Source organism: Acomys russatus, chromosome X, assembly GCF_903995435.1.
Source record: "Acomys russatus chromosome X, mAcoRus1.1, whole genome shotgun sequence".
In the NCBI taxonomy this organism is placed as follows: Eukaryota; Metazoa; Chordata; class Mammalia; order Rodentia; family Muridae; genus Acomys; species Acomys russatus.
In genome coordinates, this window is record NC_067169.1 from 78,327,318 (window position 1) to 78,340,621 (window position 13,304).

Below are 13,304 nucleotides of genomic sequence, written 5' to 3' on the forward strand. Positions count from 1 at the left end.
GCTATAGAAACCTGGTACCATGGCAACTGTGATATCTCCTTAATGGAGAAGAATGATGTAGTGAGAAGAACACTTCTTCCTAGGGCAATGGACAGGTGTTAATTGTTGTTAAAACCTGTCAAATTTACTATTATTGTTAATGATAATGTTTACTTTCTTATTGTAGTAATTCTGATGTTCATTTTCCTGTAAATAAGATACTGAAGTTGGAATAATTTGCTTCCCTAATCGACAAATGTTGGATTCTCCCATGCTGTTCTGGTTCTGGCCTTGAACAAAGGGCAATCAGTCATAGAGCTAGTTGTCCTACCCTTATTCTAGCAACAGATATTTTGAATGCTCAGATGACTTGAGCAAACTACACAATGACACATCAGAGTGCCTGAGTTCCTGGGGGCACAGACATAATCAGGGCTGTTTGAAATACTTAGTATCAGACTTTTTCCTATCATAAGCCTTGATAATCACTAGATGACCTGGCAATTATTTTTATATATCCCAGAGGAGGAACACGTTCCCTTGTGGCCTAGCAGAGGGACTAGCATGACTGGGACTAGCAGAGGGACTAGCGTAAAGAGACAATGCTGTGATTAGTACTAACATGAAGTCCAATACATGTACAAGGTGTAATATGACTGGCACATATCTTCATGTATATCTAGGGTGTGCTGTGATTGACTTGAATACATTTCTCTAACAACTTTCTCTGCATCACTTAAGGAGCTGGTTGGGAAGACATGTGCAGGCTCTGTGAGTTGGGTAGGAGATCCGTCTGCCCTGGGATGCCTTTCTGTGTGTTGTAACATGATATCTAATAAAGGGATTCTCTTTCGTCGTCTTTTCTGTACCTCTAGTATCACTAGACTAAATTGACATGTGTAACCTATGTCTGCATTCTTTGTCCATGCTCCTAAAAATGGCTGCAGAATAAACTTTTAATCCCTTAAAGAAAGTTAAAAAGAAAGAAGCATTAGAGACTGAAGAAGGGCAGTGACAGTAGAGGCCGTACCGTGGCAATGTTAGCTTCAGCAGTAGCTGAGTGGTAGGCAAGCCAAGCTGCTGAAATGAAGACAGCTGTCTGGTTGACAGCTGAAAAAGGGCAGCTGGACTGAACAGATCAAGAGAGTAGCCAAGACAGGAATGAGGGAGCTGGCAGAAGTAGAGAGGACAGAAGGCTGAAGAATGTACGGGCCATAAACAGCAATTGCAGACCCTGCTTGTTAGAAGAAGAATTTGATAGAAAAGGCCAAGCCTTTAGGACCAGTGCTCTCAGACATGTCAGGCTGCTGAACTGTAACACTGCTTTCTGTTAAAGGTTGAGGAACCCATGTAGGCATACACATGAATCTGTGAAGCCAGCTGCTGTTCAGATCTAAGAAATCCCAATTTTCCAGGCCAGAAGAAGAACTGTATCACTTACAGAACTGAGTCCTGCTACCTTAGGCCTATACAAAGATTGATTATACTAATAAAGCTAAGAGTCAAGAAACATGATGCCATCATGAGAACCGTAACCCTAGATGGTGTCACCTGCTCCTGCTACTCTAGCCTGCCTGCTAATGTCATTCACTCATGGCAGGTAGGAATAAAAATGTGCTTGCCAAAGACCAGCACTTAGAGAGCTTCACAGTTCATGCTCATTAATTCTATCTGGGTAGATGAAAGGGCTGATTTCTAACCTTGTTAGTCATTGATTCCAGTGTATGTCTCAGATGGGTATTAGAACACACCATTGGTGAGACGGCCTTCTTAGCAACGTGACAGCAAAAAGTAATATTGAGAATACAATGCCCCCATTCCCAATAGGTGTGATGTGTGTTTTTGGTGGGCTACCAATATTCATTATTGCCTAGGGGAGTTAGTTATAAGTTAATAAAAGTTTCATTTAGGAATTTCTTTCTTCTATCCTATCTAGCGCTAGGGGAAAAGGGGGGTGGAGGGAAAGATATAAGGGAAGGATATAGATGTATAGAATAAAAAGTAGATTATTTAATCTACTAGCCTCAAATACTTTACATTGGGATTGTATATTGATGGAAATTTAAGACTATTTTGTTCAACTTTTGCTTTATGTATTGTATATTGCTTGTTGATAAAAATTCAAGCCATACCTTGTATGTTGGTAAAAATTTAAGATCATTTTATTCAATGTTTACTCAATGTATTATACATGTGCAACTCACTTGAAAAGGTGATGTACAATTCTGGTCTTATGAAAACTAACTGTTATAACCTGTTCAGGATGGTTGGAGATAAAAATTGGTGGTTAGTCACCAATAAATCTTACTAGATACTAAATTACTTAAATACAGAATAAGCTTTATTTAGTTTCTTGTATATGTTTTCAAAGTTAAGCAGATAGTGCATACCTAAAAACAAGCAATGCTTATCTAATTAGATATACTGAAATAGATAAGTTCATCAGCCAATCATTAGACAGATACATAGAATAGATAGATGATAGAGTAAATAGAAAGATGGTCTTCAAACACTTCAGAGATCTATAGGATATGGCATTTAATAATGAAGGGCTTTTCTGACAGAGAGAGACACACCTGCTCCTGACAACACCTCCAATCTATATCAAAGGAGATGATAGGCATAGAAGAAATAAGTGTGGCAGAATGACCACTGGACCGAAGTACTGTTCTTGTCTCTACTGGTGATGGCAGACTGGCAACCCAAACTGTGATTATAGCAGAGCACTGGGTAACTGGCTGTGCAGCCTTATAGAGACTGGCTGGAACCAATTCTTCAAAACTCCTGCTTCACAATTATGTCTGTCAGATGTACTGAGCCAGAAGGCTGAAGACTGGATGCCCCGATGATAGAGAAAAACCTGTGACTGTCCAGGCAGTCAACTCTCTGTCCTCTCTTGCTTTTGGAAGTTGCTTGTCTGTGCTTCCTTCATATTAGATAATATTTCCTTCCTGCATCTCTGATGGGGTTGAAGACTAGATGGCCACAGTGTTATGATAAGCTTTAGTTTAAGAGTTAAAAGCACTTTTATATGTTGATAAATGTAATTTCTAATAAGGAGATTTTAGAAACCTTTGGAGACTAGAAAAGGACTCACTATGAGAAGATAGTGGAATGCTTTCTCCAAGATTGTCAAATACAAAAGGATTGGGCTATGTATATGTAACTTGTACCTGATGATTCTGTATATATGAATATTTATGTATGTTATATATAAAAATTAAAGATAAATGGCAGATGTTAGAATACAACGTACCAGGCAGATATTATGTTATACAGAGTTTATTAGATGAACATGGGGGGAGAAGGAAAGGGGGAAGGGGTACCCCAGAGAGAGAGAGAGAGAAGAGAGAGAGGGAGGTAGAGGTAGAGAAGCAGAGAGAGAACTAGAAGGTAGAGAGAGAGAGAGAGAGGTAGAAAAGTAGAAAGAGAGAGCCACGTGGAGGATCTGTTCTTTTATATGGCCATGGGCAGGGCCACGCCCCCATGGCAGGTAAGCAGTGACATCACAGGTAGGCGGACTGTAGCAGAATCCTAACAATGTTCTTATTGTCCTAAATATTGTCTTAATGTCCTAAAATAGTTCTTATTTTTTGCCTATTTTTTATTTTTCAATAGAAAAGAGGGATATGTGAAGAGAATGTAACCTTGCTTTAGGCTAGGCCCAAGGTGAAAATAATCTTGGGTGGCTTGACTCCACTGAGACGTTGTCTCTACAAACTGATAAACATCTTAGACTCTGAGAGAGAGGAAGTTTCAGCCCAAGACAAAAGACAGTCTCTGCCCCGGGTACTGTCTTGCAAAAAGAACCATTGATTAGGGGAAGGAAGCTGGGAGGTGGAAGCTGAAGAGAAAGAGAAGGACTTTGGGGAGACAGAGGCAGAGAGATCAGAGGTTCCTGCCCACTGAGTTGGAGGATTTGGGCGGAGAGCTTGGTGGATTCTTTCAGGTTCTATCACAGACAATGTGGCTTCTTCTGTCAGATAGAGGGTCTGCTAGACTCCTGAGAATTACAGCAGGGGATTTGTCCTGTGGTACTGATACAGAGAAAGTTTCATTCTTCTTTTCCTTAATCTCCTTTCCCTCCTATTCAGGGTAGTCGGGTTGTAGGGGAGGCGCATGCCTTTAATAAATTCCAAATAAAGTAGAATCATTAAGGAATTGGAGCCAACACAACACCAACACATTTTGATGCTTGGCATTCAGCAAGCACCGGTGATCCTTTTGTCTTTGTCCATAGGACTGGGATTGCTGGTCAGTGTGTAGCAATGTTGGTTTTATTTTACATGGATGTGGGGATGGCTATAACCCAATGAATCTCATTTTGATTTTTATGTTAAGGCCTATGATCTGCATTGTGTTGACTTCTGCTTGTGAAATAATATAACAATCTCAATTTATATTTGTGCATATTACTATCTAGTTGTTTCAACATCATTTCCTGCAAAGACTATCCTGTCTGTCCTTCAGTGAATTATCTTTGTACATTTTTCAAAAATTGGTGGTCAAATACATATTGGCTATCTGTTTTTGAATTCTTTATTCTTTACCTTTGATTTCTTTTTTACTATGATGCCAGTATTAATTTTGGAGTACTTCATGTTTATAAGTATTCCTGAAAGCAGTTTTTCATCTGACTTGATCATTTTCAAAGTTATTACTTAATATAGGCTTTTGCATTTCCACACTAACTTGGGAATTAGCCCAAATTGTTGATTTATTTTTTAAAGACAATGTCTGTTGGTATTTTTGTGGCAGGTACATTATAATCTATAGAATAGCTGGAGGAGAATAGGTAGCCTCATAATTCTTTCTTGAAACTCATAGACATGCAGTCCTCTGTTGTGATGTTTATTTTCTGTTTTGTAATGTTTAGTGATATGTAGACATCACAATTGCTAACCATTTCATGCTTTCTGGTGCAACTGTAAATAGCAATATTTTCTTCAGCGCTGTGAATCAAATCCAGGGTACTTTACCCCTGGGGTCCATCCACATCCTAGGTACTTTTAAATTACAATTTTAATTATAATTTAAAATTACACCTTATATTACAATATTTTTTCTTTCATTGAATTTTCAGCTTGATATAGTTATTGAAGAGCATGTGGAGTTGAAAATCTCAAAAATCTTTGTGATGGAAAGTTAGTTGATAATTAACAAGCAACAGCTTGTGCTTCTGTTTTTCTTTTTAGGTTCTTAGCAATGTATAGTAACTAAAAAAAGAAAAAGAAGAAAAAGAAAAAAATGCCCTAGAGTCAATCCAACAAATTTTCTCTACAAAAACATTTGTTTTTAGATAACTAATGTTTAATCATATGTGTGCATATGACTGCAGATGCCCAAAGAGACTGGAAGCATCGACAACCCTCCACCCCCAACTCCCCACCCCCTCCTCTGCCCAGAGCTACAGTTAGAAGCAGGTGTTAGCAAGCTGATTTGGATTCTGGGAATTTGAGTGCTCTGCAAGAACAATAATTGCTCTTGATTGAGGAGCCATCTGTATAGACCTGTAAAAAATCTTTTCTAAAAGTGTTATTTTTAATTTTTAAATATACATGCTTTCAGATTTGAATGTATTGATGGTATGGAGCTTCTTTTTTACCCTGTAGAATTCGTCTCTATGAATTTCTGGGATCCTAGAATGGGAGAGAGGAAGAGAGGAAGAGAGGAAGGGAGGGAGTGGAAAGAACATGCAGGTTTTTATGTATGCGTTAATATATGTATTACTGAGGTTCCCAGCACTGTTTACTGTGGAAGGGGATACAGGGATGTATGAGGTTAATTACTGTGCATCATGTCAGTTTGCACGGGTTCCTAGCTCATACAAAAACAAATTAGGGTGGTGAGTTGTTTTTCTCATCTTTTCTATCTAGCATGGTTACCATGGTAACACAGTAGCTGCTGTGCGGTGTGGTGAAGATACACCAGCGCTTCCATTTTAGGGTTCTTACCTGAATCACTTATTACTAAAACAAGCTGTCAAATGTTGCATTTTCAGCCCTTCTAGAATAACTAGTGTAAAAATTTCACTTTTATTTAAAACGTATTTACTAATAATACATTTATCCCGTTATTATCATTACATATTTTGATGCACAGTTTGTTTCAGATTTGCCTGCTACAAACCCCTTCGATTTTACCTTAGTGTCTACTTGATCTTTTCTTAAAAATAATTGAGAACGCACTTTGTTGTCTGAGCAGGACCCTTACCTAACGTAATAATGTCTACCTGAGAGCCTAGATGTGAGGCTTTAAAGAACAATTTCATCAAAGTAAAATTTAATGAGACCAATACATGTATTAGGCTTTCTTACAAAGGATAGGTAAGGAGTTACTTTCTCGGCAAACCCCCACATAATTGGGGATGATGACCTCATGGAAGCTGCATCATGGAATCCTGCTTATAACCAGCCTTTTCTTTATCTTAAATAGCCTCGGATCTTGTTAGATAATTTACAACTAGAGCAGGGGGTTTATACCTAGAATTGTGGCCAAGAGGGTCTCCAAACCTCCCCAGGGAATGACAATAGCTACATTACCATTACTAAAGGCCTGGCTAGCAATGTATTGTTCTTCTCTGGTTGCCATGGCTACAGAGACAAAGTCAAAGATGGCATCTTTTTATGACCAGAGAGAAAAAAAAATCATCATGAGACACTCACTCCTATCTGTACAGGCCTCTCAGACTGCCTTCCAGCCCCTCTCATTCAACCCATCTCTGGGAAACTCTGGACACAGCTACCAAGACCTTACTTTCGACATCCCCCCCCCCCCCCCCCCGGTTCTTTTTCCACCACCTCGCATCTGCACTGCACTGCAGAATACCTTCCTACATGCTACTGCCAAAGGAGCCTGGAGCTATGTGTTTATCCTCCTTCAAGATATTTTTGAACCGTAATAAAATTATCCTGTATGTTGAGCTATAAACTAGGTCATAATTGAGGTGGCGTTTTTCTTCTTATAGACATACAACTCCAATCTATGTATGTATGTACTTTATTTTTGTTTTTAAATTAATTTTTAACCACAAAATAATACATTTCATCAATATACTTATGTATCATGGTTCCTTGCTTATATTAAACTATTTACTACTTTCCCCCTCTTCTCCTCCCCATCTCTCATTGGTTGTTTTTTTCCCTGGCAAATAGTCCTGCTTTCAAGTCATAGATAGTAAAAACAAGTTAATTTTTTTTTTCTGATAACAAGGCTCATTGGTGCCATCTTGTGGCAGAATTCTGAACTACATGAACATCATTAAGTGGAAATGTGCGGATGGGGTGGCAGTTTGATTCAAACCCATCCTACAGAGATTTCTTAAAATCTGGGGAAAAAAGAGAAGAGTTCTAGTATAAAGTGTTACTGTCAAGATTATAAACATAAAGCACACCATCATATTATGCAGAAATAAAAGTTCCATGTGGAAGCAGCCAAAAGATAATTTTTATTTTGAAGTCTCTAGATTGCTACCTCTGTAAACAAAAATCCATCTTGGTTACTTGTTGTAGCTGATGTTCTAATTCTGTAATTTATTTTATAGTCATTAACTGAACTGCTATAAATTGCTCTATTCATTAGTAATAGATAAGTGTTTTAGCAAAGGAAGGGTAGTATGTATGCTAACTTCTTTTGCAATGTTTTCAAATTTTAAAACAATGAATTTCTTTTTCCAAGTCCACAAAATTAGGTTGGTCTATTACCTTTAAAAATTATCTTTATTAGTTGTTGTTATTTCTACATTGGATATTTTTAATCTATGTCAGTCAATTTATTTGGTATTGAAATTGTTTGATTTTTCAGATATGGGGATTCTTTAGCTTAGCTTCTGGTCTTTTTGAGCCCTTATTGTAGTTTAGTTTGGGCTTCACACATTCTTTGTCCAAATAGTATGAGCAACCATGCCTTAAAAGCTGATTTCCTTTGAGTGGGAAATGTTTTGCTCAAAGTATTAGAATTGCTTACTACTGCTACATTGGTAGCTCACCCACCCATCCTTTCACTGTCTGGCTCTAAATGTGCATTATGTTTTAAAGAGAGTATGATAGTTTTAGTGGTCACCTTGACACAATCTGAAATCACTTGAGGGTCTCAATGAGCTGTTGTCTAGATTAGGTTAGCCTGCAGGCATACGGGGGGTATCAATATTATTTGGAACCCTCACCTAGTGTTGATGGCATCCCTCTCTTGGCTAGGAATCCTGGGTTATATAAGAGTGGGGAAGTGGAGATGAATCCTGGCATACATGTATGAATCCCTTGCTCTCTGCTCTTGGCTCTGGATGTAATGTGATTAGCTGCTTCAAGTTCTGCTGCTTTAACTTCCCTACATCGTAAACTGGGCTCGTGAGCCAAATAAACACTTTATTCATTAAATCCCTTTTGTCAGGATATTTTTGTCACAGCAGTAGAGAAATCAACTAAGACAGAGTTATACACGATTGGCTTCTGTACAGAGAAGGTCCTCCATCTCATTACTGGTAGCATTGATTGGTTATTGCCTTAATCTTCCAACTTTAAAATATATATAAATATAATACCACTTTTCTCCCATTCAATGGGTGAAAATTGCTGTATTAGATCTAAGTTAATATTATTAGCATTTCCACAGAGACTCAAGTCTTCTGTATCTATCTTGTCCAGAAAGTAGTTACTAGCTACCGAGTAATGTTGAATATCTAGAATATGATGAGCACAACCGAAGAACTAAACTTTTAATTACATCTGAATCTAATCCATGTGTTGTTACTGTTTATTTACTCCGCTGGACAACAAGAGCTCACCACATTTTTTCCACACCTTCCTTTTTCACATCTCCATTTAGCCTTGAGCAGAGAGTTGTTCTGGTCGCTTCTTACACTTGCTAATATGTCAGGATGTAGATGTAGTATATTTAATCAATAACGTATTGGTGAATGGATACCATTCTGTTAGTTTTTCACTGTTAGAAATTGCTCTGCCAGGAATGCTCTCATGCCAGCCCCCAACCCCCGTTTTTGCATTGTTTCATTGAGATAGATTCTTATAAAATAAATTATTTTTTTCTAAGATACAATCCATATATCTCAAAAGACATACATTTTGAAACAGATGACATTTGCAAACAAGCAAGAAGGAGAGTTTGTTCATGTAGTATGTCGCACCAGCATTTTTTGACTCCTGATTTCTTCCTAAGGTGACAAGGTGAAGGAAACAGTGCTGCGGCCAACAGAAGCAGCAGTGATGGATGTGTCTCGCAACTGGGATACAATTTTGTTGACACCTATTTTCAAACTAGCCGAACCATTATTAGGCATTGCTCTTCTGTACCTACGCGGAACAATACTCAATACTGAAACAATGACTAGGAGTACAAAAAGCTTTCCTCTTGATATGGCGCTTGGAATTAGGAACACAAAGCTGCTGGGAACACAAGCTTAAGACCTCAACACAGAAACAAAAGACATGGAAATAGCAGGCGGGCTGGTCTTGAAGAAGACTCAGGTCAGTAGGAATGGGAATGATAAAGGAAGGTGAAAGGCGAGGTGACCACAATGAATTGTTTACAAGCAAGAAATAGTGAAAAGTAAAACATAGTAAAAGGCTGGTGCTGGAGCATCAGGTTTGGTTCCCAGCACCCACATGGTGTCTCGTTGCCATCAGAAACTTTGGTTCCAAAGGACCCTATACCCGGTTTTGACCTTTGCAGACATGAAGTAGGCATGTGGTGCGCTCATGTACATGCAAGCAAATCTCATAAACATAAAATACATTTATGTAAAAATATATAAGTAGAATAAAAATTCAAATTCTTATTTTTCATTACTTGCTGCCTAATCAGTCACAAATAAATGTCTCATTAGCTGAAAAATCAAGGTTAAAGTTAAAAAAAAAACCTAAAAATCCAAAGTGGTACTTTTTACCTCACCGTTTAAACTGATTTATTTATATGTTGGTATTTCAGATAAAGCGTAAAGAGCTATGAAATTAATATTTTTAAAGAAAAGTTCATCATTTCCTAATTGCATCTTCTTCATTCTCCCCTGTAAATAGTATTTTTCCAGGGTGATGTGACTAATCTCACAAAAGTTTTTCCTCCCCCACCATACCTCAATAATGAAGGACAGAGAGGATGACAGAGTTCAGTGTAAGCTTGAGATTATTCAATAATTTATTTCATGTCATCTGGCAAAGATTGCATGCCAAGACAAGTGGGAGCTCTATACAATGAGTGTCCACAATGGCTGCTTGCATTGAGAACACAATACCAAGAGGATAAAGCACGATACTCTCAAATTGTTGATTAGTATATTTGCTGATTATGTGTCTGAAATTCACTACATTTCTCATAATTTCTAAAATAATATGTGCCATTTGTAAACTAAAAATTGAAACCACATGGACATTGCTCTGTATGAATATTGCAAATATAAATCACTTGAAAAAAATGTAATACCTTTAAATTCTCACATCAATATATAAAGCATCACACGCAGAGCTGAAACTTGTTCTAACCTCCCTTCTGTCTGGTATTGATCATTAACAAGGATTTGGGGGTTTTGTTCTTAATAAATGTCATTGCTGACATCATTTTGTTGTATGTTTAATCTATTTGGAGGGATAAAGAAGAACAAATGGACATTACCATTTTGATATGTGGTTTGAGCATGTGCCTTCTTACATATTTTCCATTAGAACTAATAAAATGTGGTTCCTTTCATGTATATTTTCTATTAGAGCTACCGAAACACACCTTCTTTCATGTGTATTTTCTATTAGAGCTACTGCAATGGGCCTTTCTGCATACATATATTCTATTTAGACCTATTAGAATGCACACAGTCATTTTTCCTGTTTTCTATACTTTAATGAGCAACAGCATATTCTGCGGATGCTCCCAGGGCCCCAGACCAAATGTGCCTGTGACTCTGCTTTTATGTTGAATCCCAGTGGAGACTATGGAGCTTGAGTGCTGGGCAATTTCACACTGTCTCTCACTTTCTCTCCACTCTGAAGTCATTGCTAGATTATGTGAAAGACAGAGGGGCCTAATGCCAATTAAATAGCCATTGTTTTCTTGTGGAGTTCTTGTCCCCTCACATTCCTTCTACCCACCACCCCTTCACACTCTTCCACAGGGCTCCCCTTGTTCCATGCTCCACCTAATATTTGGCTGGGAGTCTCAGCATCTGTTTCGATTTGCTGCTGGGTGGAGCCTCTCAGAGGCCAGCCAGCTATGACTGCAAGCATAACAATGTATCATTAACAGTTTCGGAGGCTGTTTCTCTCCCATGGGGTGGGTCTCTGGTTGGGCCAGGCATTGGTTAGACATTCCTTCCCTCAGTTCTGTCTTTATCCCCCTGCATGTCTTGTAGGCAGGGTAAATTTTGCAGCAAAGTTTTTGTGGGTGTATTGGTGTTCCCCTCCCTCCATTAGGAGTCTTGTCTGACTAGAAGGTGGTCTCTTTAGTCACCATGACCCCCACTACTAGGAGTCTTAGCTAGAGCCATTCCCATATCCTCTCAGGAGCCTACTCTGTGTGGGTCTCTAGTTTGTCCCAGAGATGCCCTGCCCTTGGTTTCACTTCGCTCTCCAAGCTCTGGTCTCCCACCACTGTTCTCCCTACATATGATCCCCATCCTCACTCCCTTCCCCACTCCCTCTCCTGCCCTGTTCCCTCTCTTCGTCTACTCCTGCTATTTTAATTCCCCTTATGAGTGAGAATTAAGTGTCATCCCTTGGGTCCTCCTTGTTACTTAGCTACTTTGGGTGTGTGAATTGTCGTATTGTTATCCCTGGGCTCAGAGGGGCTTACTGAGACTTAAGCACCAACCAAGAATTATGCATGGAGTAGACCTGGGTACCTTACATATAAGTACCCAATGGGCAGCATAGTTTCAGGTGGGTCCCCTTGTAAGGGGAGCGGGGATTGTCTCTGACATGGACTCTGTGGCCTGCGTTTTGATTATGATTCCCCTGGTGGGGTGGAAGAGGACATGCTCAGTCCTGATGCAATTTGATGTGCCAGTGTGGAGGGTTGGGGGCTCCCCTTTTCTGAGGAGTAGGGGAGAGGAGATAGAGGGAGCATGGGACTGGGAGGAGAGGAGGGAGATGAGTAGTTGGGTATAAAGTGAATAAATAAAATACATAGCCTTTGTTTTGGGAGAGTTCAGAGAGAAACATGCTGGGAAACTCATTTCACTTAGTATACTTCAGTAAAACCTAGGAAAGTGAGGATATACTCTGACTGCTAAAAATGAGGGTTTTGTCTGAGAGATGTAACTAATCGCTTATCCCTGAGGGTCTTAATGTCCCTGGCTGAAGGTACACATCTTGGGCTGTCATGTAGATAGAACAATAAACTAATTCTAGGCCATTTGTTTCCTAGTTTCCTTAGCTTAAATATATTCCCTTGCTAACTTTGTCTTGCTTTTCTATATGAAGGTCTGGTGACCCCGTAGTCTTCTTCTTTTTTCATTTCCCAAACAAAGAACGTTTTTGTTGTAGACAAAAGTGAAAAATACATAAAAGAAATAAAACTGTTAAATATAATTTAAATTCTCTTCCTCCTGGAGAAGCACTCTTTTCATTATTACTTAGAAATATTAGCAGGCAAAATGAATCATAACTTTAGTAATCAAAGTGATATAATAAGTTAATGATGTTTTTATAAAGTATTCTCATACCACTACTGTGGACAGCATGATATAAATGCTAATCCACATGATGTAGAATGACAGGTCGCTAATGGCCAATTTGGGAATACAAATGAAAGCTATTAGGACTTACTATGATTTCCTCAGTTCTTGGTGCTCTTGGAAGTGCTAAATATGCGCATTCTTATTTAATCATAACAACAGCAGCAAGCACGGAGTGACCACTGGCATCTGATTTTAAATAAAAGTGAACTGAGGCACAGTGAGGGTAGATTTGGTGAAGAGATGAAACTTAAATTTGAGCATGGGCTTTGTGGTTCCTAAGTAAGTACATCTCTTCAGCATGGCTACTTCTGATTTTATCATAATGCTTACAGCCTTACAGCTAATAGAAGAGGAAAAAAGAAACCACCACAAACATGTGGCTTAAAACCACTGAAATGTCATCCCTCCCTGATATAACAATTGAAAGTCAGAAACCCAGGCATTAACTGCCCAGTTCATTTTAAGTCTCTGAGAAAAATCCTTTGCTTCTTCCTGGGCACTGTTGGTGCTCATGAATTGTTGATCTTTCTTCTTTGCAGGGACATCATTCTAATCTCTTCCCCTACCATCACAAAGTTCTAGCTATATATTTCTGTCTCAATGGTATTTCATGTTATAAGGACACAAGACATACTAAACCTAAGTC